Source organism: Galleria mellonella, unplaced genomic scaffold (assembly GCF_026898425.1).
Source record: "Galleria mellonella isolate WM207_F2 unplaced genomic scaffold, CSIRO_AGI_GalMel_v1 utg1432, whole genome shotgun sequence".
Classification (NCBI taxonomy): domain Eukaryota; kingdom Metazoa; phylum Arthropoda; class Insecta; order Lepidoptera; family Pyralidae; genus Galleria; species Galleria mellonella.
In genome coordinates this window covers 1,387,825-1,413,933 of record NW_026441998.1, presented here as the reverse complement: position 1 = coordinate 1,413,933, position 26,109 = coordinate 1,387,825, and the positions used below count along the sequence as shown (strand labels likewise).

Here is a 26,109-nt window from a genome sequence, read left to right as displayed (position 1 = left end):
TTCGGAAATACTGCTGCTGGAAGTTGATTCCAAAGAGTGGTTGTGCGTGGAAAAAAGTTTATGTTTAAAAATAAAGTCAAACTGAATACCTTCTACCTTCTTTTTGAAGTCAGATAAAGAAATTTTCTCTCATGTTTGTTTTAAATCCTTTTTTATTTAATTTAAATATGGATGTTATTTCTAATCATTCTTTTGTTTCTTTGTTAAATGAATGTAGTTTTTTAATTAAATGTATTATTCCATCATTTACTTATTATAAATATTTTATTTATTAATGTATAGATTTGTTTCTGATTTTATTTGTATAGGTATGTATTATATAATTATATAAAAAGTTAGTATTTTGAAATCATTACCATGTATAAACAAAAATTAAATAATTATTATAAATAAAAAAAAATATTGAATCAGAATTACTCTCAAAATCATGAATAGGGATATTCTTTTACTGTTATACATATTCCTTAATATTAAATCATTGTTAATGCAAGGTATCAAAACTCTAGGTTTCAACTATAACTTTTCAACGCAAAGTGCACTTATGAATAATAAATCCATGTATGTAGATAAAGTAACTGAATACATTTCAACGATTTTCAACTTTATGGTCCATGTAATAAAGGTAACGATCAGCATACATGATACCCACATTGCTGTTCATTGAATTTTAATAATCCTGTCTGAAGTCTGAACAGCAACAGAGGTGAATCAGTTTAGAACTTCTCTCATAATGTATATAGTCTACGCATACTACGAGAGATATAATGCAAAGTTTGTACACAAACATCGAATATGAAGATGTTGTTTAACTTATGTATTGTCTTCTAATCTCTATATAAATATAATGTAATTCAATGGTTTCTATTACAAACATAAAAAATACTGTTGGTTGATTCAATTCATTCGCGAATCTTTAAACTTTGTTTTCCAAATACCAAATCGAAATTTTTCAGAGAAAACTCCACAGCCCAACTGATGAAAAGTGATAATCATATACTATACTCATGAATGAAGCCATGTATATCATAGATAACACTGTAATGCCCATACTCTTCGCACGGAGGTATAATAGTCTATTACTACATTTATGCCTCCGTACCCTGTAAATAGAACTCTTCAGTAATAATATCTGTAAACGCGCCCGAAAGAAGGAATTGTTAGTAACTGGAACTAGCAGACTCATTGATAGTAATATAATCGTAATCTGTCAGGTTGACCTCTACGAGATTACCTCTTGATATCATCATGATTAATTCTTGATATATTCGTCACAATGGGCCAACAGACCTACTTTCATCCTCCTATCTCTCTATCTATCATCTCTCAATGGCACCCTGCCAGCGTATACCGGTAGCACAGGCGAGGTTATCACGTTCAATCATCATTTAAAAAAAAATGTTTTATTATGATTTATTGAGATTATGTGGTGTAATGTGAATGAATGTGTACTTCCTACCACAAACACATACTAATGTTAAGTAAAGTTTTGCGTGATTCCCTTCGAGAAAACGCCTATTTCCTACTTCCTTCATAAGTTAACAATGCGTATGTTATATTTCCTCTAAGAGGATATAACTATATATATATCTATATTTAGAGTAAACTCCAGTGGAAAAATCACATCTTTTAAAAACCTCTTGACAGCTAAATTTGCATCCAGAGCACTCTGAATAATCAGCCAGTATTGTCCCTGTTCAGACAAGTTAATGCTTCCACTATTTGTCAAAACCTGCACTACCGAAGTCAGCATACAGAAGTCGGTGGAATATTAAACTATAAATTTTTATGTCAAATCTCTTGCGAGCTAGACAGAAAGAACCGAGTGTCAAAGTCCTTTTTCAATACAGAACATAAACTTAAAAAAAAAATTAATCATATTTAAAAGAAATATAGTTTATAAGTGGCAATATTATACTGTAGTCTTCTCAATGACTAGTCCACATGTACTGAATGATGTGCTATGTCAATTTATTAGTGTTTGTTTAATAAACTAAGAAAATTTAAAAATAAGCCCTTTCATTAACAGGCTTTGTGGTCCTTTGAGCCGGATATGAAAACAGTCTTCAAGCGTATTAACATTATAAATACGAAAGCTTGTAAAGATGGATGGATGGATCCATGTTTGTTACTCTTTCATGCAAAAATTACTGAACAGATTTGAATATAGTACATAATTTTATATGTTAGGATATATTCCTAATGTGGGCAAAGCCGTGGGATACAGCTATTTCTTACATACATATAGAACACAAAAAGTTCTTAATATATATAGATTAGACTGGGTCTTCTCCATTGCATACATCATACATTAGTATAATATAATATTTATTAATATCTATTATCTAAGCTTCTTATCTGATATTCTTAGCACATGCCCGGGCCAATATTACTTACATTTTCTTATCTCTACACCCACAATTGCTTTTAAACTAATTCTCTACTTTCGTTCTAATAAAAATATTAACTATTACATTTGTCTCATTCATCCACCAGATGAAGTATCAGGTATCAAAAAACGTACTAAAAATGGTGTGCTAATGGCTAACGTGGTGTTTTTTACATACTACATAAAAGTCTGAATATACTGAAATATAATAAATAAATAGAGAGTTTGTGTGGTAAAATTTCGTAAATACAATTTTGTAACAACCGAAATGTTTTTAAATAAAGATTTTTTTGTCCAAACATATCTAGGGAAACTAGTTTCCAAATAGAAACTAATATTTTTAGTATTTAAATCAATAGTAAAAAAAAGTTAAAGTAACAAACTCTTAACGGAGTTTAGATTTTATTAGTATGTCCATGGCTCATGTCTATAGGCGACCGTTACCACTTTCTATCAGGTGGGCCATCAGCTTGTTTGCCATTCTAAGTCGTATAAAAAAAAATTATTTATAAATATATTTACTTTCAAGCATATAGATAATAAATTTATTTATTTACTTAATGTATGTATGTATTTTGCTAAGAGAGTACCGATTTTAGGGTTATTACTACCAAATATCGTACAGAGCAAGGTCACCGGAGCATGCGTGTCGGTAATTCACGTTTTTCCCTTAATTGGCCGCTTAACAAATTGCTTTTCGGCCAAATAGCTGTCGGAATTAGGAACTGTGCCCCTTACTACAAAATGAATTGAAACATTTATCTATTTGTGTAAACGAAAAAGTATTTCTTTTTCATTATTTAAAAATAGAAAAAGCTATTCAATAATTTACAACAATGTTTTTTTTTATAAAAATAAGTTATCGTAGTTTACCTAAATGAAAGCATTAATTCCCATTTTTTATATATATGTTTGTAAATAATTATATACATTTTATATAATTATAATACTTAAGAAATTATTTTCTGAAACCATTTATTTATTAAATCGTAACATCAATTTTCTCAAATTTCCTTAGTCAGATATTATTGCTCGATTACTCAAGTGGTTAGAATCACAATGAAAGGGTAGATTTGAGTAAATAAATCTATGAGAAATTTTATGCAAATTACTCCAGTTGTTTTGATTAATATAACCTATTAACAGGCATTTATGTTCCACGGGTTTCTCATAAAATTCAATTAACATATTGTACTTTAATTACAGGCTTAGTTTACACATATTTATAATCCTTACTAACGTTATAAACTAGCTCTATCTCGCGGCTTTATCTGCGTAAATCAGTACATAAAGTATCATATGTCCAAAGTTGGGATATAACCTACCCGTGTAAGCTACAAACAGTTTAAATTTCAATTGAATCTGTTTGTAGTTTTTGTATGAAAAAGGACCAAATATCCATTCACCCATCTGCCTATCCATCCTTACAAACTTTTTCATTTATAATATTAATAATAGGATGTGTAAATAACTTGTTTATATATTACCTTTTAGCGCACGATATATATATATATATATATATATATATATATATATATATATATATATATATATATATATATATATATATATATATATATATATATATATATATATATTCGATTCACTCAGTAAGATTTATAAAATTAAAGCGCCGCCTTTAGTCAGTACTTATTGGTAATGTCAATGTTTCCCAAATATAATCTCATAGAAAAATATTGTTTTTGCATCATGCATTAAGATGTCTAAACAAACGTATCTGTTAATACGTTTGTTTAGACATCACGCAAAACTGCTGCATCAAATTAGATGCAGTATTTATAGTTGTATACCTGAAGATCTAACATAAAATCTAGAATATGTTTTCTCTTTATACACCATCTAAAACTGGTTTCTTACTTAGTATTTCCACTTCCAAAATTCACGCTTTATTACAAAGTATACAGCAAAAAACTAGTCTTAAAAAAAATCTATATTCCGATAGTAATAATAAATATAGTCAAATCGTCATCTTACGGGTTGTAGATACTTGTACATTTAACTAACCAATACTTCAAAAATTTTAAAACTATTTTATAAACTTATTTTTGCAGTAGACAGATTATACTCTATTGTTGGCCTCACATTAATTTTATGGTGACTGAAGCTGTTGTTTTTCTCTGCTAAAGAAATTTCTCTTTGTTGTGATAAAAGTACCCTTATTGACACACGATCCCACGTTCACAATGCAAATATTTTCAATCTAATATGTCAAACGGAACCTCTCATTCATTGGTGTATTTGTTATGATTCAAGTCTTTGTTTTTGCAGAACAAACAAACCTAATTGTGTATATTTTTTAATAGAAGAGAAAATGGTATCCCCACCTTTGCTATCAGTATACACTGGGGAGAACCAGTGAAAGGTGATAGATAGGTCTGGATAAAATATTAGTCCATCGTGATGAATTCAACAAGAATTAACAAATATAGTTTCCAAGGTGAAACGCGTGGAGGTCGGCCTGATAGGGTGCATTACTAGCAACCCCTTTCCCCACTTTATATATATATATGTATATATGTATATTAATTCATGATATTAGCGTAGCTATCGATATACGTTGGCGAAGTATCAATGAAGGATGATAGGTGAGCATGAAAGCAGATTAATTGGCCCATCATGACATATTCATCAAAATTAATGATGATTTCCAGAGAGAATCGCGTGTAGGTCCACTTGATAGGGTACATTTCTAGAAAAGGAGCTGTTCTCACAGCCCCCATTTACTAACAATTTCTTTTCCCCACTTTTGTATATTGAGATTGCTCTATATTTGTACAACACTCGTCACGTATCAACGGAAATTACCTTTGTGTCCCGCAAACATCAAATATCCGGAGTTGTTGCGTATGATTAATGTTTTATACTTGAAGCCAAAATGTTACATAATAATAAATTATTTAAATTAATCCTGGTCTGATGGTTTATTACTCCGATTAACACCGCAAAAGTTTTAATTTTAAATTTAGCAGACAGGAAAGATCATTACGACATAATAATTATACAATATAGATAAAAATAATAAACTATTGAGAAGAATGAAGGATTGTTTTTTTTTTACAGCACTGAAGTGGCAAATAAACATACGACCCCACTGATGGTAAGAGATTAGCGTAGCTTATGAACGCCTGCAATACTAGGGGCATTACACGCGCATTGCCGACCCTAAAGAAATCTGTAGACTCTTAAGAAAACCTCTGCATTTCTATCAAATAATCTATCATATTATTTATATTGTTTTCACTTTTTTTAAATTCATACACCTAACGTAATTTGTTTATGTTAATGTACAGAAATCATACTTGAAACCAATTTTCACATTCATATTTTTAGGTAAGAAATATTAACATTGGTCGTCTGATCCCAGCATAGAATAGGCCACCCCTTCCCTTTCCCGTGGGTATCGTAAGAGACGACTAAGAAGACGAGGGATGGGCAGCAGCTCATAACACATCTCTAAAGCCTAATTGCGATTGCCAATCCGCTTGCCAAACGTGACAACTACTAGCAAAACTCCCCAAGAAAAGGCTTATGTTCAGCAAAGGACAGTTAAAGGCTGATGTGATGATGATGAAACATAAGCACCAATGAGTCAAATTTGTAAGCATGTTTTTTTATGTTTATTATTAATCATACAGACAACTACAATTATCTGATCTTCGGTCATCGATTTTCCGCCGCGTAAATTAATAGACAAATTGGAATTATATTTGGTGCTTACACAAAAAGATCAAATCCTGCATTGACACAATCAATTGTAGCTACATACTAAGTAAATCATTATTAACATAAGCAAAGTTGAAATATACAACTAGTCTAGGCACAACCAGTAAATAGCTCTTCTATATACTCGTATGCTATATATACATCTATGTATACTGATCTATTATACTCCGGATGCAGGTTGATAGATTACATTCTGGTGTTACTTGCAATAACTTAGATAAATAATGAAGTAAACATAAATAAAATTGAAAAGACATAAAACACTCTTTGCGAAGATCTATGGAGTAGTCTCGTCTTGATTGATAGATTAAATAAACCAGATTATTTATAAAAACAAGTGATCATTTTACGAGCATTCCGGTACGGGAAAATATTGGTTGGTATATTTATTTTAACTTAATTTGTGGTATGGTAAATGTGGTAAGCTTGCCGTGTGATCCTGACATAGAATGGACCTTCCTGTCCCCTGCGTATTGTAAGAGGTAACTAAGAGAACTTATTAGCGCAGATATGATGATGATGGTAACTGCCAGCTACAGATTTCTATTAAGATTTTTTATGCAACTTAGAATGGCAAACAAGCTGACGGCCCACCTGATGGAAAGTATTTACCGTCGCCTATAGACATGAGCAGTACCATGAACATAACATAGTATACTGTTTCGCCTATGATATCCCATGAATGCCATTTCTGAGGACTCAGATGTTATTCCTCTATACCTTGTAAATTCACTGCAAGATAATTATTACTTAATATATATATACAGCTTTTCCAGCGTAAGTCCTTTCTAATATATTGTATATAAAAGTGATAGTAAATTCGTTCTTTTGTTGTCTCTTGACAATATAAAATCTCGACTATACTTATAATATTGGGGATGAAGACCTACGTATTAAATTGTGGATAACCACATCGTTAATATCTAAATAAATTAGAATTAACTTTTGTTTGATGTAAATCTCAACAAAAAGCATAATGAGAGAAAATTTAACAAAAATATTTTCACCTGGCAATTACGGTTGCGGCTAATTGAGAGCAAACAAACCGTGTGCATTTTATTATATTTTTGCTCATTTTTTATTTAAACTTCATTAAATAGCCTTATATTTTGTAGACAAAAGTGAACAGTAAAATCTTAAGTTATAACTTGTATTTTTTATCTGTGATGTATCTATTTCTCGTGTCTTATTTTAGTCGTAATTTTTTTTAATGTACTATCAATATTTCGTCATCATCATTTCAGCTGTTAATTGTCCACTGTTAAACATGAGCTTTCCGGGGGGAAAGGGCATAAGGCATAAGGGGAGTTTTGCCAGTAGTTACCACGCTTGGCAGGCGGGTTCATATATTAATATATCATAATTTACTCATATATTACTCTAGATAGACTAAGTAATAATATAATAATCCTCCTCTTTGTGGACTGGGAATAGAATTAGAAAAAAATCATTGCCCTCAACAAGAATAACAAATGTGCGGTTGGACAGACTCGTTTAGATTTATTAAAGGTCCGTTCTCACTTCGGGTATAAACAGTAGAATAAATCCATGCCCGTACGTACCCACATACCACCTACGGAGTTATATCCCGTAATGGATACTTAAGTTCAGAAATAAACTGTGGTTTATACCACAACTTAAGTGTGGTACTTATTTTATATTTCTGGTAATAACTTCGGAGAGCCCTTCATAAGCTTAAGGCGAATATCTTTTCTTACATCATTAATTTTGATTTAATTTTCGAATAATGAGAGTATTTTGTTTTTTATCCACAGAATATTGTGAGAAAAAAATAATAGAACACGATGCTATATGCTTGTGAAGAAAAGTAGGCTAAGGCTATTAGTTTAATTGATACTCGTATAAGTTAATTTCATTTCTTTTTCGTGTATTTCTTATGAATTTTCTTATTCTTACTGTTACATTTAAATACATAAATTATTATTCAAATACAAATTATTTTACTATCTTATAACAACTTAGTGTTAACCCTGTGCTAATTGAAGTAACAGGCTGAGAGTGCAAGTAAATTTGCTTTGTGTTGCCGAATCGCAAGCTTCAATCGTCCAAATGTTCCCAGAGGGATTTCAGATTTGAAATAAGTTCACTTTACGTAACTTTTTGTATACGAAAAATGACATGGGTCTCCGCTGAAAAGGGTTAAAATTGGCATATTTATTATTTAAATTAATTTCAAATAAAGAATGTTTGATGTATGTATAATATTCAAAGTGTTTTGAATGTAAATTATTACCAACATATTCATAAGTATTTAGTTTGAATACCTTATTCTTTGATTAATGAGACCAATCATTAATCTAAGACCTCATTTATAATATAATTATTTTTTTTATTCAGTCAATATGTTGTTGGCATTTCATATAATTTGTCCGTTTAGAAACAGCGTCGTCATGTTGCAAATGATCGTCGTTTGGTAAAATACGGAAGGTAAATCGTTGAAGGGTCCGTTTGTGTTCATTTTGACATGATTTTTATTTATTATGACTTTTATAATAATACATGTGAATCCGTTCCGTATAGTAACGAAGTAAGAATACTTACATTAGGTTGTCATTATTTTTATCACCTTTTTAATTGTTAAAAAAACAAAGCTTAAAACAAAACTTAAATTCTAAGCTATTTAGGCTATATAATAAGAGTAGGATATGCTACTCTTATGGGAATGCATTCTAAGATATTAATGGAATATTAAGAAAAATGGAATGATCATCACAACTGAAAATAAAAAAAAAACATGCATTTGATTTGAGAATTTTAAGTAGATAAATAAATAAACCATTTTATTCTAATTATTTATAACAGCATTGCTCGAATTTTAAATTGAGGGTAACTGAACTCGATTACAGCTCACTGGTAGCGAAGTGCTGCTCGTAACACAGCCGTGAACCGCGCTCATAGATAAGGGCTATTCAATAAGTATTTACTTTTTATATTTTTTTATGCTTTGTCCATTATAATAACATAGTCATCTCATTGTTTATAAAATTAATAATATTATAATACCAATCCAACTGAAAACCTAAACTCTTACTTTTTTTCAGTAACTTTAACGTTTTCCATAAACTTTTTCTATGTGGCTTTTCTACAACTACATGTAGTAAGCTTAAAATTAATAAATACAATTTTAAACCTTTGTACATTGTATTTCGTATTATTTTACAAAACTAAAGGCATTTTAAATTTGTCTTCGGTATTTTGCATAACGTTAGACGATGTAAACTACAACATACGTAATTATTTCATTTGTTCTATGTTATATCAACAATGTTTTCTATGTTTAGAATTTTAAATATTTATTCTAGTGTGCATTGTGTTACCTTAATAAATGCAACAAGTGTTTGAAGTGTCATAATGTAGTTTAAACTCAAGTTTTATTCGAATTGCTCTATTAATTTACCAAGTGGTACTAACAAGTAATCCAATAAAGTTAATAATAATATAATGTTGGTATTATAAACGCGAAAGTTTGTGCGAATAGATGGATGTGTGTGACTATTTCACGCAAAACTATGACAGATTTGAATTAAACTTGGTACACGGATAGACTACACTAACTTAGAACATAGGCCATTTTATATACTACTTCACGCGAGGAAGGTACATATAAAAATCTCGCATTCAATCAAGCTAATCTCCGCTCAATTTTTACAATCTTTCGTAATTGTGTTGTTGGCTCAGTTGCAAAGACAGGGCAGTTTTTATCCCAATACGAAAAAAATTAAAAAAACCCGGTAAGTGACAGCAGGGGATTAAATAACGTTTGCCGGGTCAGTTAATTAACTTATAAAATATATCCCCTTGGTGTACTGAGTTCTGCTACAAGCAAACGCAGTATAGGACAACCACCCACTAGATGAAGCAACGACCTCTAATGCACTACAGGAAGTCAGTGGATGCAAGTAGCTCGAGACCGTTCCTTATGATAGTCTATGAGGGAGGGCTATGTTATATGTGATATGATGATAATGATAATGAATCCCTTAGTGCTATAACGACTAATATTAGCCAATAAAAAGAACAATACTAATTATCAAAGTAAGCTAATTATAATCCATTACAAAAAAAAAACAAAAACTGCGTTATATTATATATTATTAAAAGAATTACAGTCATATTCTACTCTTTACAAACTGTAACACAGTCATTCGCAAATGCATGCATACTTTACTTTTCATTTCTTTTAATACCAAAGTTAATTATAATCCATTACAAAAAAACAAAAACTGCGTTATATTTTATATTATTAAAAGAATTACAGTCATATTCTACTCTTTACAAACTGTAACACAGTCATTCGCAAATGCATGCATACTTTACTTTTCATTTCTTTTAATACCAAAGTTAATTATAATCCATTACAAAAAAAAACAAAAACTGCGTTATATTATATATTATTAAAAGAATTACAGACATATTCTACTCTTTACAAACTGTAACACAGTCATTCGCAAATGCATGCATACTTCACTTTTCATTTCTTTTAATACCAAAGTTAATTATAATCCATTACAAAAAAAAAAACAAAAACTGCGTTATATTATATATTATTAAAAGAATTACAGACATATTCTACTCTTTACAAACTGTAACACAGTCATTCGCAAATGCATGCATACTTCACTTTTCATTTCTTTCAATACCACTATACAAGTTATATTGATCAATATATTTATAATGTAAATACTAAATAAATAATAAATATATCGATTACAATAAACTAAACAAATCAAAATGGTCATATTAATTAATTTTCTTTTCAAAACAGAAAAGTGCTCATTCGTTAACATGAAATTGGGAACACAGAATGAAATAAACATGTCAATTTAGTACAAAGATTCTCCAGTAAACTTGTAGCAAGCAAATGTTTATTTCAGTCTGCATCCCTCAATCCTAATATTTACACTTAAAGCTATTCAAACTGGGAAAGCGTAGATGGAAGAGTCATTAAAGCTGATATTAACATTCCCATCTCTGAAAATTCACACGTGAATTAGAATATAAACTCAATACAAACACGAAGTGATGTTGTATTTTTAATGTAAATTATTCCTTTAATTACTACTCCTGTAATTACTACTACTAATTGATTCAGGATAATGCCCTCTGATGTTAATTATTTTTATTATGGTTTACACGATTTTACTATAGAGAAACTTTATACAAAAGTCTTCTTGAGTGTCTTTGTTCTACTTGTGTACCTGCCGTGAAATAGCTGTACTTGCATAGCTATATTTCAATTTGAAGGGTAAAAAATAGCAGTGATATTTCAGATTGTCAGAGCAATCGACATAAAAACACCATAATCCGGATATAAAAGACAATTCATAAAGAGCGCCACGGAGATTCAGTGATATACATTATTCATGTCTATGGCAACGATACCATATTCCATCAAAAAGGTCGTCTGCTTGTTTATCATTTCGAATTGCAAAAAATATAGTATATTAAAAGTCTGTTGCTTAACTAACCGGACGACGGCTTTGTGCAATTTCTGTAACACGAAGCAAGTGATAATTATTTTCAAAGGAGTTTCAAAGAGAGTAGTTTCAAAGTAATACAATTGCGATACAATATCTATTTTATCTATACTTATAATAAATCTGTATGTGAGATCAATTCTGTACATGAAATATATTTCCAAAATAACTATCAGGGGGTGATTAGTGATCGATACTGATGCCAAAAATGCAATCTGTAAAATTTTTGTCTGTCTGTCTGTATGTTCGTTATAGAAACAAAAATTACTCGACGGATTTTAACGAAACTTGGTGCAATTGTTCTTCATGCTCCTGGGCAGGTTATAGTATACTTTTCATCACGCTACGATTAATAGAAGCAGAACAGTGAAGGGAAATGTTAGGAAAACGGGAGAAGCGTTCCCGTTCGTCGTCCCGTGTGACGCCTGGACGAGCCGCTAGTTATTAAATAATGTTGAAAAATCATAAAAATTGACTATAATTGAACGTTGAAATTTTATTTGTAAGAAAACAGGTATAAGTACTGACTATATATTTACAACAAACCAAGCGATAATTGCGGTACCAAAAGTGACTTACTGTAAAACTACCTAACGTATCATATCAGTAAGCGTACCAATAACAAAGCAATGTCCGATGTCTCACTATAAAATTTTTCATCATCATCATCATCAGCCTTTAACTATCCACTGCTGCACATAAGCCTCTTCTTTGGAGGATTTTTCCAGTAGTTCCGCACTTGGCAGGCCAATTGGCAACCACAGTTAGGCTTTAGAGATGTTTTAAGAAGAATGCTGCTACCTTTTCGCCCTCCCTTGATCGCCACTTACGACACCCATGGGAAAGGAAAGGGCGGCCCAATCTAAGCAAAAACCACACGGTCAATAAAATTTCTAATAGCGACTAAATGATAAACATCCTAATATTAGGTGGCATTAAGGACGAAAGAATTACGATAGTTTGAACATCTAGAAAGAATGTCGAATACAATATGAAGGTGTTTATGTATATATATATGTATATACATGTATATGTATATATCTTTGTATATATTTGTCTATATATAATAGTACTAATATAATAGTGCGCCACCTACCCTTTATTTTCTTTTTTTTCTCAATGTTCTCTACCCAAAGGTTGTCTGGAAGAGATTGCTTAGCGATAAGGCCGCCTTTTGTATCATTTCTTATTACAGTTAAATGTGTTTACTATTTTATAAATGGTGCAATAAAGTGTACATAAATAAGGTGGGAGGATGCAGATAACGAGGGAGATCTAGACTAACAATTATGATCAGATTGACCTTCGTCGATTTCGAAGGCTTTTGACCCTTAAATAGTACGTCTCAAGGATCAAAAGCCTCCGAAATTGGCGTTATGCATGAAACAAGTTATGAAAGTAAACGAAGCAAGAGATATACTTAAGGAAAGAGGCCTTTATCAGTTGATTTCGTTCATCTACCGCTTAAGATATCTGCCCTCCTAGACTAGGGGTAAGCAAATAGCTTAGAATTCATAATAGAATGAGACAGCAGCATCAGATATATTTTTTCATGTTTACTTATATCTGCTGATAGATTTGTTTGTCACTGGTCTACAAGGACTAACATAAAAGTGGCTAAATAATGCCCGGATTTGTATATATAAGATAATTTATTTATTATAATAATGTATGTGCTATAATCTTATTTAGTTTGTGTTGACTAGGAGTATGTGTCGACTCAGCACTGATTTTTTACTAGATCCCGTTGATAAAGCATCCGAAAATCCACCATCTAAGAAATTACAATACAAGAATTCCTGAAATTATATTTATTTATTTGAATAACTTTATTTATCAAAGGAAAATATGGTGCAAAAGGCGGACTTAATGAGTAATATTCTCTACCAATCAACCATTGGGGTGAACAGTGAATGACGAACGCGTATATGTATTTAATTATTGGAATAAGTAAAAAACAACAGCTTAAAAAATAATCAATATAGGTACACAAATGATGTCGTTATAGCATTATAAAAATTCTTACAGACAATACCTACTATCATAGCATAAATTGAGAATACTAAAATGTAGTATTAACATTACAATTTACAAAATAAATAAAGCTAAGTCGACAAATGCCTCTGATTACCTCAATAGAGATTATATTCTTCTTTATATTTATAATACTAAAGAAGCTGCGTTATTTTTAATTATCTCTTTATTAAAAAATCATTCAAAATTACATATTTTGAATGTTTTTTTTTTAATAAAGATAGAAGCCTCGCTAGACAAATTATTAAGGTATCATATATATAGCGCTTGATCGTTGCATGGTTTGACTTTTAATTAAAATTGATTGATGCTATAGAATGCTAATTGCCGACTAATTAACTTGGCTTTACACCACAACGTTCAGTATAAATTTGTGGCAATTAGACGCTTAGCTTGCTAATCCTACTAATATCTACTAAAGATTCAGATGATTCCTACGTGTATATTATTTTGATTATTTTTACTTTTTTTGCGTATAAAAAAACTGAACGAAATTGATTAAAATTTAATACTTAGATTAAATCTTTTCGCGATTACTTTTTATTGTAATCATATTTGTAAAATTGCAGGAATCTTAAATGCTGGTTCAAGATAAACACAAGATGCTCAAGAAGAAGTCATCCCCAAGAGTAAGAGATGAGAGATATGGTTAAAGGTCAACCTGAAGGGGCGTATTGCTAACAATTAGACTCCATTACTAACAATCCTATTATCTCTATTTCTAGGTAGCAGTCTCTAAAGTTAAGATAGCCCTGTCGATTGGAAATACAAAATCTTATACGAGAAAAAATATCTCTTCCCGAATAATATTTGTATATATTAATAAAATGATGTAAACGCTTTGTGTTAGAGAATTTATTTGCGTAATTTAATGCGTAATTAATTCGTATGCATAACTAAAAAAACATGAAGTAGATATATACTTCATTCTTTTAAATGTCTTTATGAAGCATTGCATATTATCATGTAAAGTACTACAACTTAGAAATTTTTTATATATTTCTTGTTAATAATTTAAATTTAATTTCTTCTTACATTTATCACTTCTTTTTCTATAGTTTCTTTTTTACTGTCTTTTTTATGCAACTTAGAATGTCAAACAAACTGACAGTCCACCTGATGGAAAGTGGTAACCGTCGCCTATAGACATGAGCAGTACAATGGGCAGAATATACTGTTTCGCCCATAATACCGCCCATGTGTTGCCATTCCTGAGGACTAAGGTTATTCCTCTGTATCTTGTAAATTTATTGCTATATCCCACACTTCAAACTGAAATACAGCTATGTAAACACATCCTCTTCATGATAGAAACACGAATGAGACAGAGGTGCTCAAGCAAACGACTTTTGTACAACCTCTCCCTCTAATGTCTTCTTTACCATAATATACTGATGGTCTCTCCACTGCTTGATTTCTGTCTTTTTATTAACTCGCACAAACAATAATAAATTATTACAAAATAAAAAAGGAGAACATTTGATTCTCAACATTGGTTCACAATAAAGGATAATAGTAAAGATTAAATAATAATATCTAATTTTCTATGTATGTATATCTCATAAATTTTCATAGTTTTAGCATAACGTACATACAGGGATCGATTCTGAGCGTTATTTCACTTCAGTTTGATTATTTTTCGAAACTACTGTTTTATGCACCATCATAAATCATAATTAATAATAGTAATAATAATTTTGAATTAAAACTATTACACAATTAGTCCATATTAGTCTTTACACTAAACATTTTTCAGTGATATCAAATCAAGGCGCCTTAGAATCGACCCCACTATCTACATACATAGATGCTCGTGTCTCTTCAAACGCTTTAGCAAATATAGCCCAACTTATTTATGTAAGTGAATTTATATCTTACATTTAAACGATTCGTCAGTGAGTGCATGAATAGGGATACCGAAGTATAATATTACTATTTGAAATAAAGGTGAAAGGTTAAATTGAAAAGTAAAAATACATATAATATTGTCATATCCGTTTTATAAAAAAAAAGAATAGAAATGAGTAAAAACTAGCATCAGATGCTTCAGTATGATACTTATCTTTAATAATTTCTTTGACCAACTTAAAATTGATATATATGTTGTCAAAATGGTTTTTGTTATTCCAATCCTTACTAGTATTAAAAATATGAAAGTGAGTTTGTTTCCTTATAACGCCTTAATGGCTTAATCAATTACTATAAAATTAGGTATACACGTCTATGGTATGGTGGCTTAGGTGTACACTATGTGTATACTTAATTTTATACGTATGTCTATAGGCGATGGTTACCACTTTCCATCAGGTGGACCGTCAGCTTGTTTGCCATTCTAAGTCGTATAAAAAAAATGTGGAATGGGAAAGAATATACGCTTCTTTTGATCCCTAAACTACTGGTTACTAAACATATTACAGTCACACGGACAAAGTGACGAGCAAGGATTAATAAAATTATAAATGTGATAGTTTGTAAAAATGGTTGAATTATTGTTACTCAATTAATCTTAAATGATTCAATAAATGGTTCAATGAATTTTAATAAAATTTGGTCATAAGGTAGATTATATCCTTTATTTTATTAATAGATCCCTATGTACTATTGCCTACCTACTGTATATATACATTACGTACTGAATCATGCAGGAAAAACGGTTAAATACACCTAGTAATACATTAATATGTCTGTAATATCCATGCACATGAGGAAAAATATCTGCTGGTTTAGAGAAGTTTGAATCGTATTACTTGCAATACTGAGAAAGTTGTTTTGTATTAAAAAAAAGTACGTTAACCGACAACTGAATGTTGATAGTTACTTTTTTAATACTCAACAATTTATCTAGTCCTATATGATGTATGTAATATTATACCGTTTTGAAACTTTTAGTATTGCAAACTCATGCTTTTTTCTATCAAGGTAGACACAGATAACAGAACTGTTTCGCGTACCCAGCCGTATTTCCTTTACCTTCTCTACACTCATAAATTTCTTTACACATTATATTCACTCACTGTCCGGACTGTCACCATAAGCGTGCTTATATCTCATTTGTTAGAACGCGCTGACTAATGTGACGTAAACAACATGTTAAATTCAACCATAGGGAATAAAATAGTACATAAACATATTATGTGCATAATCATATTATGTAAATATTATATATCTTTAATAAGGATGAGCACTGGAACCAGTGTAATCTTTCTATTATTTAATTTAGAATGATAAATTGATGGCCCACGTGATGGAAAGTGGTAAATATCGTCTATAGACACGACCAGCAAGCATTATGGATATCAATCATGCGTTGCCTTTCCTGAGAATTAGTGTTTTTTTAATGAGTGAAAATGAAATAGTAACCCGCCTGCGCTATCGGTATATGCTGATGGGGCACCAGTTAGAGATGATAGATGAGGACAATGCATGTCAGTCAGTCTATCATAACGAATTTGAAGAATTAATCACGATAATTTCCAGTTAAACCATATGGAGGTCGCCCTAATATACCCTCTTCTGCTAACAATGAGGATGTTATACCCCATCACTAACAATCCTTTTCCACTCGGATTAAGGTGTTATGCGTCCTGTAATTACATTGCCATATCCCACCCTTTATACCGAAACAGCCATACAAGAACAGCTGTTTCTTGACAGATATGTACGTAGATGAAACAGGGGTACTTAAGAAAACAACTTTTGTACAAATACTCCCTCTGGTAAACTAAGGGGATGTTGTGACTTAAACTGACATTAAAACTATTCATAATTATCCCTATTATTATATTTATTTGATTATACCTTTTTCTTTTGGGGTCTTTTGTTATTGAGCTGACTTTATTCTCATGACATCAAATATTATTTTTGAATAGATCCATTCAGTAATTACCATTGCTTTTTTTGAGGATATAGGAAATGACAGTATAACTATTATTAATCCATTAAGAGAAGGTAATGTCGTTCTAGCTAATAGTTTAACAATAGCCGTTTAAATAATAAATACGTATATACACCTGAACACGACATATCACATAGCGCCATCTAGACAAAAAATAAGCCGAACTTGCTACTTATACTACAAGTACTACACAATTGAAAAATACAAACATCTGATTGTAGGTATGACTAAGTCCTAGGTACTGATTTACTACATTTTTTTAATGCATGCACTCAAAAATGCTTATTTTGTACGGAAATAAAACCTGCGACTTGTCTTACCTTTTATGCTACCTACAGCTTAGTCTCATGTCAGTTTGAATATTTTTTACTGGTCAATTTAGTACTAGTAGGTTACACATACAAAGAAATTGACTTCACAAGAATATCTAATTCCTCAAGAAAACTAATCATGACACTACTAAAGTAAATTAGTAAGTAGCGAGTGCTATAAAAACTATTTGTTAAAAAACCGCTTCCGTACCTTATGCTTTAATACTTTTTCAAAAATATCAATGTCATCATAGTCGTAGAATACTGACGGATCTATATATGTAATATTTGTCAGATCTGTCAGTATTCTACGACTATGACGACGTAATGCCTCTTTTGACAACTACAACATCATTTTTATGTGTGAACTCCGATTCTAAATTTAGCCGAAATGAATTGGTACATATTTTCAATTACGGTATCTATTTAAAATCTTCGTCTGTGGCAGGTTTATATTGGACCTGTTACTGATTCCAAATTCAACACAGGTCAGCACTGACCTGCAATTTTGTAAAGTGGTTTCAAGACACTGCTGCTTTAGAAATAACTGTTAAATTTTCATTGTATATTTTTTGAGTCAGTTCACTGACTCCATACAATGAGTAAGAGTCAAATTCTGATGCTGATTCAGAAATCTGTAACTAATCTAATATAAATTTGTCTATAATAAAGCGACCTTATTACTATAAGTAATCTTTTTAATGTAACTTAAGGGTAACTTTAAGTAAAATTAAGAAAAATAATGCTATTAGTATATTGCACTTAAATTTGTCCCTTATTCATGATTACTTCTCTAATAGGTAATAAATGAGATAACAGCTACTAAATACAATAGTTATGTAAATTATTAACTATTATATAAGCAAAATAAAATATATATTTAAAAACTACTTTGAGTAATATTTTTAAATAATTATAACATATATACATAAATATATAATTTTAAATAAAACTTACAATATAAAAGAAACAGGTGTATGATAATAGGTAAAAAACAATACACAACACACACTTATACAATATATTTTTTGTATGTGTACACAAAAACACGTGCTCCGATTTAATATTTAACATTGTTGAAATGATAAAAAAAAATATAATATTTATACGTATTTAATAATCCTATTACACAAAGTGCGTATTCGAAAATAAATATTTAACTCACCTTTACGAAATATAAAAATCAGGACGGCCACACAAACAACTCCACACGCGTACACTTCAGAAAACTTTAGCACTTTTGCAGAATACCCGAGACACTGTTACCATCCTTGCGCGACACATAGAACTATCCACATACAGCTATAATATTCGAAACTCGATTCGAAATTTAAATTGTTGGAATTAATGGTCGGATTGAGATTTCAATTCCGCGAGTGACGCCTGAACACGGCCGGAGTAATGAGCGATCTCACTTCGACTGAACGTGGATTGGTTCAGGGCGGGCGGTTTAGTTGAAAGTAGGGCTGGCACTACGACGCCTGTATTGATGATTACTTTAGTCAATTACAGCTGAACATGTCACACACGTAGACAATGTGGTAAGAACTGTGTCAATGCTCTGTAAATTGTGAATGTGTCAATGTATTTTATCTCAATGAAAATTTTATTGCTGACCTAAAGTTTACCTATTCTACTTTCTTTTCTTTTACATTCGCTAACTCAAGATATTTATAAATTTCCTTATGTATTGAATAAGCGTTCACACAAAAATCTATGATAATTATTAATTTAGTGTAAGGATAACGCTCTCTAATATCAATAATTATTCTACGGCTTTATTATACAGGCAGGCCTCTGCCATGGTTTCCCAGACGATAGTTTTACATACCTTCCGAAATAGGATGCAATTAAGATTATTATTAATTGATTCAAACATCAATTTGAAAAATTCTTAAGATTAGACTATGATTAGATTGAATTGTGTAATTCCTGATGTGTAGTCAAGCGTTGTCAAAATCACGGAAGGTCGTGAAGATAAGAAAATCACTTTAAACCAGCTGCTAACAATGAATAATCTCTTAGAACATTTCAGTATTTGTACTTGTACAGAGCACTAAATTCAAAGATGGTAACTTCTATTAGACTAGCTACTAGAACAAGGACTAAAGCAATTAGTCCCTGCTCTAACTAGCATAGAGCGACGTTACGGATTAATAATTTAAGCACTGCAAAGGTTTTGAATTCGATCATATGGAAAGAGAAGTGATAATCGTCGCAGACAGGCTTTGAATTTTAAATATCATTGTTCGTAACATGTAAATGAGTTCTGGCTACATAAATATGAAGGACGTTTTATAAAGAAAGAAAGTAGGTTGGTATCTAAAAGTTTAAAAGTATTTGCGCCCGTTAAGAATAAAAGTAACCATTTTCTGTGGACCATTGTTCTTATCTGCTAATCCCTATTTAAATGCAAAAGTAAGTCTCTATGTATGTCTGTTTACTTTATTTTTAACTAAAATCCAAAGCATTTTACTAATCTCATCAGCAAGACATATTAGAAACTACTAGAGTTACTAAACACATATTATAAATAAAATTAATATTGTTATATCTATTTTAAAACATAAAGTGCTATATCAATAGATTCTTTTTAGATTATACAGTTAAGTGGCACTTATATACTTGCATAGTAATCTAAATACTCGTGTACATACATTCTACATATAACAAGGTAACAAAGATGAAACGAGATGACATAAACAGAGAGAAAAATAAATTTTACTAGAATATTTACTATAGCATGTGAGTGTTTCCAATCAAATTTATAGGATAGTAAAGGAATAAAAATTGAAAGAATGGATAATATGTTATCGTAAAGGATTTTTTACATAAATAAGAATTGCAAATAAGCTTAGATATAGGGAAATAGTAACCACAATCGTATAAACATTAATACTACTACAAAGATAGCACAGAATGGAATTATACACATATCTTGTGTCAAAGATTACCTTAACTTAAGTATTTCAAAGCGAAATACATCATTATTTCTGCTTCACGATATAATTAAACAGGTAAGACAGTAGTACCTAATAGAGTGTGTTAGACAAGACTCTACCAATAAAGATCTCTTATTTCACATCTTGTCTTAACTATTGTGTTATTTCTGAAACAATAGTGCACACAGACTTATTGTTAATCTGCATCGAATAGATTCACTCACTACTAAGTTGTATTAAACTTCAGTAGCTTCCTTTTTTTATTTAGATTTACCGTAATCATACTACTCTCACTTCTTTTACTTACTTTTTACTTTCTGTTACTCTCTTTTGAACTTTTCTTACCTACGACGACCATTATTTTGTTAGAGATTTAAATCATATCAGAAAAAGCATCTTAAATCTGCATCTCCAAGTCTAAAAATTATACTATTAAAAGATTAAAATGAAAAACCCCGGCTGTACTAAGTACCTACCATTGAAGGATAATAACTAAGACTGAAGTCTGGTCTGTTAGTCCATCAAAGTAAATTTACAAGGAATTAACCTTGACAGCTTCCATGAGGAAACCGTGTGGAGGTCGACCTAACCGCAATAGTAATATGGACCGCATTACTGACAATTTCTTAGTAGGTCACAAAATATATCAAGTCTATTGTATCATTTAATTAGAAATTCATTACCATAAATGCGTTATGAAAATTTAAATGGAAAACTACGTATGGCTAGAAATAATCGACGTAAAATACCCGCCTACATACATATATCGACGTTATGTTAAAAAATAGAATTGTAAGCCGTCCACATGTCGGTAACATTTGGAATAAGTCGATACAAATTACATTACCTTGGATAAAGTATTGGAAATAATGACTGTAATTAGTCGCCTCAGAAGAAATTCCGATCGAGTTAGTATCAAAATTAGGTCAAAGTTAGAAGTACCGAGAATGAGTGACAAGATTTTTAAACTTGATCTGTTCGTATTTCTTTTCATTCGCATTTATAGTTGATTTAGCTGCGCAAAAAGACGGTAAGCTCAGCCCTATAATGGCGAACTCCATGGCACAGTAATGAGCGTGTTGCTTTATGCAAATGTGATCTCAGGTTCGAGTCTTGGTTGGATCAATTTAGTAAAACAACTTTTCTGAATAAGTTCGCTCTGGATGTTTTTATTTGTGTTCCCAGATGTTCGTTGCCTAGTTTCTCATAACAGTGGGTCTCTTAGCTTAGGAATCAAACGATTGGTATAATTTTATGGCAGTTATTACTAATATACTCAATTTCTAAAAAAATCACAGTAATTTTAAAGATATCGCGTAACATACACACAAAAAAAAATCAGACGAATTGAGAACACCATTTTGTTAATAGTTAAAAATCCAATTGTACAAAATCAATGAGAATAAAATAATATATTACTATGGAAATATTCTGATGATAAAGCTTGAAAGCAGGCACTGGAATTTGCAATTTAAATTTTCCATTAAAAAATGCAACCTCACAGTTTTATATCGTCTAATTCATAGACAAAGTACGTATCTGATATAATTATAAAAAAGAATATCATCATAGATATTTAGTTAATAGATATTAATCAATCTAATAATGGACCTTAAAGGTCAACACAAGATTTACAAATAAAAGTGATTTAAAATATACATACATCAATCCTAAACAAACAATGTTATAGAAGGAAATCAAAAGATTGAACAAGGAAAGAATGTAATCATTCTTTTCCTTGTTGAATTTTTTTCCAGTAAAAGGATGTTAGTTTATCAGAGGTCGTCCCGTTTTGCTACTGTTGACCTTTTTAGATTGATTATACTAAATTAGGGACAAAGCAAAAAGTATTTCGTCTTTTAATCACGTAAGATGGAGTACTGTAGTAAACAGTCACTGGATGGATTTTTGCCAGAGAGAGCCCATACAAACGTTATCTAGATAGGTAGGTACCTCTATCCCATGTTTTCTTACGTCAGGCTAATGTTACAGGCTTTACTGTGATTGAATTTAAAGACTTAGATACTGAAGTAAAATTACAATGTCTGGAGGCATTTTTTGGCAATTACATAGTATCATGGTGATTACAGTATATACTATAATGCCCTTAGTACATGCACATATTTGTGACTAGTAGGTGACGATATATCTTATATTATATATATAATATATTACTTTCAGATATATAAAATATATATATATATAATATATTACTTTCAGGTAGTTTGTTAGTTTGTTTCTCATTCCAAGTTGCATATAGAGAAAACAATTTTACAATATCATTATATACATAAATAGGACATCATCATCATTATGTCAGCCGTTTACTGTCTACTGCTGGACATTAGCCTCCCCTAGGAGGGAGATTTTGCCAGTAATCGTCACGCTTGGCAGGTGGGTTGGCAACCGCAGTATAACTTTGGTGATGTTTTAAGAGAGACGCTGCTGCCCATCAACCATTAAGTTCTCTTAATCACCTCTTACGACACCCACGGAAAATATATGCCGAGATCACACGGCAATAAGGCAGTTAATAAGACAGCTTGTTAGTAATGTTATTAGTTTCCATTTCTAGCAATATGCCATATCAGGTTGACCTCTACACTATTTCCCCCTAGATACCATCATGATTCCTTTTTGACGAATCCGCCACTATGGGCGAACTGACTCGCTTTCAACTTCACCTATGTCATCCTTCACTGATGCCCCGTCAGTGTATACTAATAGCATAGGAGAATTTATCATTCCATTAACATTAAGAAAAAAAAATATTTTAGAATAAATAATAATGATAAAAAGTACTCTCACCACAAAAGTGTCAGCACATTTACTTTTTAATTTTATTCATTTTTACAAATAATATAAAAATATCTAAAGTAGTGTCTTGATTTGTTATCTCTTTACTAGATCAACTGATCTTTGCAAAATGTGGCATACCGACACGTATTTTACATAAGAAATAACGATCAATATTTACAGGTACATGCTCGGAGTCTCTTTGCGTGATAGAATCCGAAACGAGGAAGAGAATTATTCGCAGAAGAACCAAAGTCACCGACATATCCCGAAGGATAAGCAAGTTGAAATAGCAATGGGCTGGTCACATAGCTCGAAGAATCGACAACCGATGGGGAAGAAAAGTTCTTGAGTGGCGACCTCGTACTGGCAAACGCAGTGTATGCTCCTTATGCCGGTCTATGGGAGTGACTTATGTCCAGTAGTGGGCAGATAATGGCAGAAATAATGATGATGATGATATATAGGATACGTAGACGAAGTCATGAACACAACTTGTATAGACTCCTCATTACATGTATAACATTTGTAAACGAATGTGCTTATACCTACTTATTCTAACCTTAGCGTGCATGTATTAAAACCATTTAACTATAAGTTTGCACTGTTCTGACCTTTCGGATTACCGTAGTAAGTCCTCATGGGAAAATAGGTAAACACGGCGCCTTAGTACGTAGGTACGTTATATTGTTTCATAAATATTTTACAAAGGTACAACAACAACATGAAATTAAGTTCTAACGAAGTTTAAGATTCTCTATAAATTAGTATATAGTTACACTAGATTGTACACGTATAAAATCCGAATAAACAACATTGCGAACTCCCAATGAGAGTGAACCGTTATGTAGAAAAATAAAACTGTAAAATAACAGTTTTACGACACTATCACTACGTACAAAATTAATCAAGCGCCGACGTGTGTCCACTGCTTGACAATTTATTAACACACACGAAGTAGGGTGGCGCACTGGCCAGTGTAAAATTTATTTTTCATTACAAATAGGACAGCCGTGTAAAAACTCTTTTCGCCGCTGTAATTTAATTTTGTATTCATTTTTTTTTTATTATTATTATTCTCTTCTGGTCTTAGCGTATTTATATATTTTTTTTAAATCATCCACGTGACCTGGATATATTGATTGTCTAAGTCAAAGAGGAATAATACTATGCCATATTTCATGAGAATTGGTTGAGCTGTTAAGACAATAAAATCAATTCCATTTTTATAACATTTAGAAGGATTGTATTTACTTACGCATTTATTAAATGTAATTTAATGTAATTAGTAATTTGATTTGATTTGCCTGAGCAACATTATAACAATTATTTCTGTATTTAAATATATTTTTAATATCATATATATATATATATATATATATATATATATATATATATATATATATATATATATATATATATATTATTTATTTATTTATTTATTTATTTATTCATTAGTACAAATATGTGTACATGGCGGACTTAATACTAAAAGCATTCTCTCCCAGTCAACCATAGGGAAGTGTCAGAATACTCGAATAAATATATATCTATACTAATATTATAAAAAGGAAAGATTTCAGTTTTTGTACGTGTATTTGTTAGTTTGTTAAAAATGAATTAACTTAAGAACTACCCAACCGATTTTAAAAATTCTTTCACCTACAGAAAGCTACGTTATAAGTGAGTGACATAAATAATATATAATTTACAAAAAAAAATTGAAATATCCACGAAAATGACAATAATATATCGCAAAATATAAAAAAATTACCTATTAAAACTAATATGAATTACTACTTTATCTTTCTATCTATCTACTCTTACGAAGCCGGGGCAGATATCTAGTACAGCATAAAGTTAATTGCATTTATGTACTTAAAGTTCTTTTCTTCCAAAAGCATTGTCAAGTCAACCAGGATAATCTTGTGGATAAAATAACAGCTACTTTAATTTGTGTAAAATATCAACAAAATATTTTTATGAAAAAAAAACAATAGGACATCCCGCCGTAATAATATTGTTCTTTATTTAAAAAAAAATCTAAATTCGTACATTTATAAGCAGCCTGGTATAAATTATATATACTGTTTTACGTAGATATTTTAATTTTAGTTTGGATTAGCATTCCAGGTCTTACAATCCCGAAATAAATCGAACGCCGCTACTGTTAATTTACTTTTTAGTATGGGTACAATATTTACATTAGCCACTCAATATCCATCATGTTGGTAAACGAGGTACGCCTGCTGTTTGTAATGCCGTCCATTTTACAGCTGGCGGCGCATTTGTTTATTTGAATGCATATGCATGTAGATTTAGGATCCAAGTACACGATAATTGATTGATCACGTTATTATTCATAGATAATGACGATATTATTTCATTGACAGGTACATATTACTATCTATTTATCAGCCCTAGCTTTATACAGTTTTTTTTTTTTTTAAATAAATATAATCCATTGTACTAACTAATATTATAGCTTACTATAGGTTTAGAG

At 30.8% G+C, this 26,109-nt stretch overlaps 1 protein-coding gene across 2 annotated transcripts in view; it reads right to left on the bottom strand.

Annotated features, from left to right (window-relative positions):
* LOC113522752 (fibronectin type III domain-containing protein 5) overlaps positions 1 to 19,354 on the bottom strand; it is a 141,283-nt gene extending 121,929 nt beyond the window's left edge. The window contains exon 1 of one of the 2 annotated variants that reach the window (XM_052891731.1): positions 19,034 to 19,354. The gene's annotated coding sequence lies outside the window, so the exon portion shown is untranslated. The remainder of the gene's footprint in view (positions 1 to 19,033) is intronic. The other variant, XM_052891730.1, reaches the window with a different exon arrangement.
* Positions 19,355 to 26,109: the final 6,755 nt, after the last annotated feature.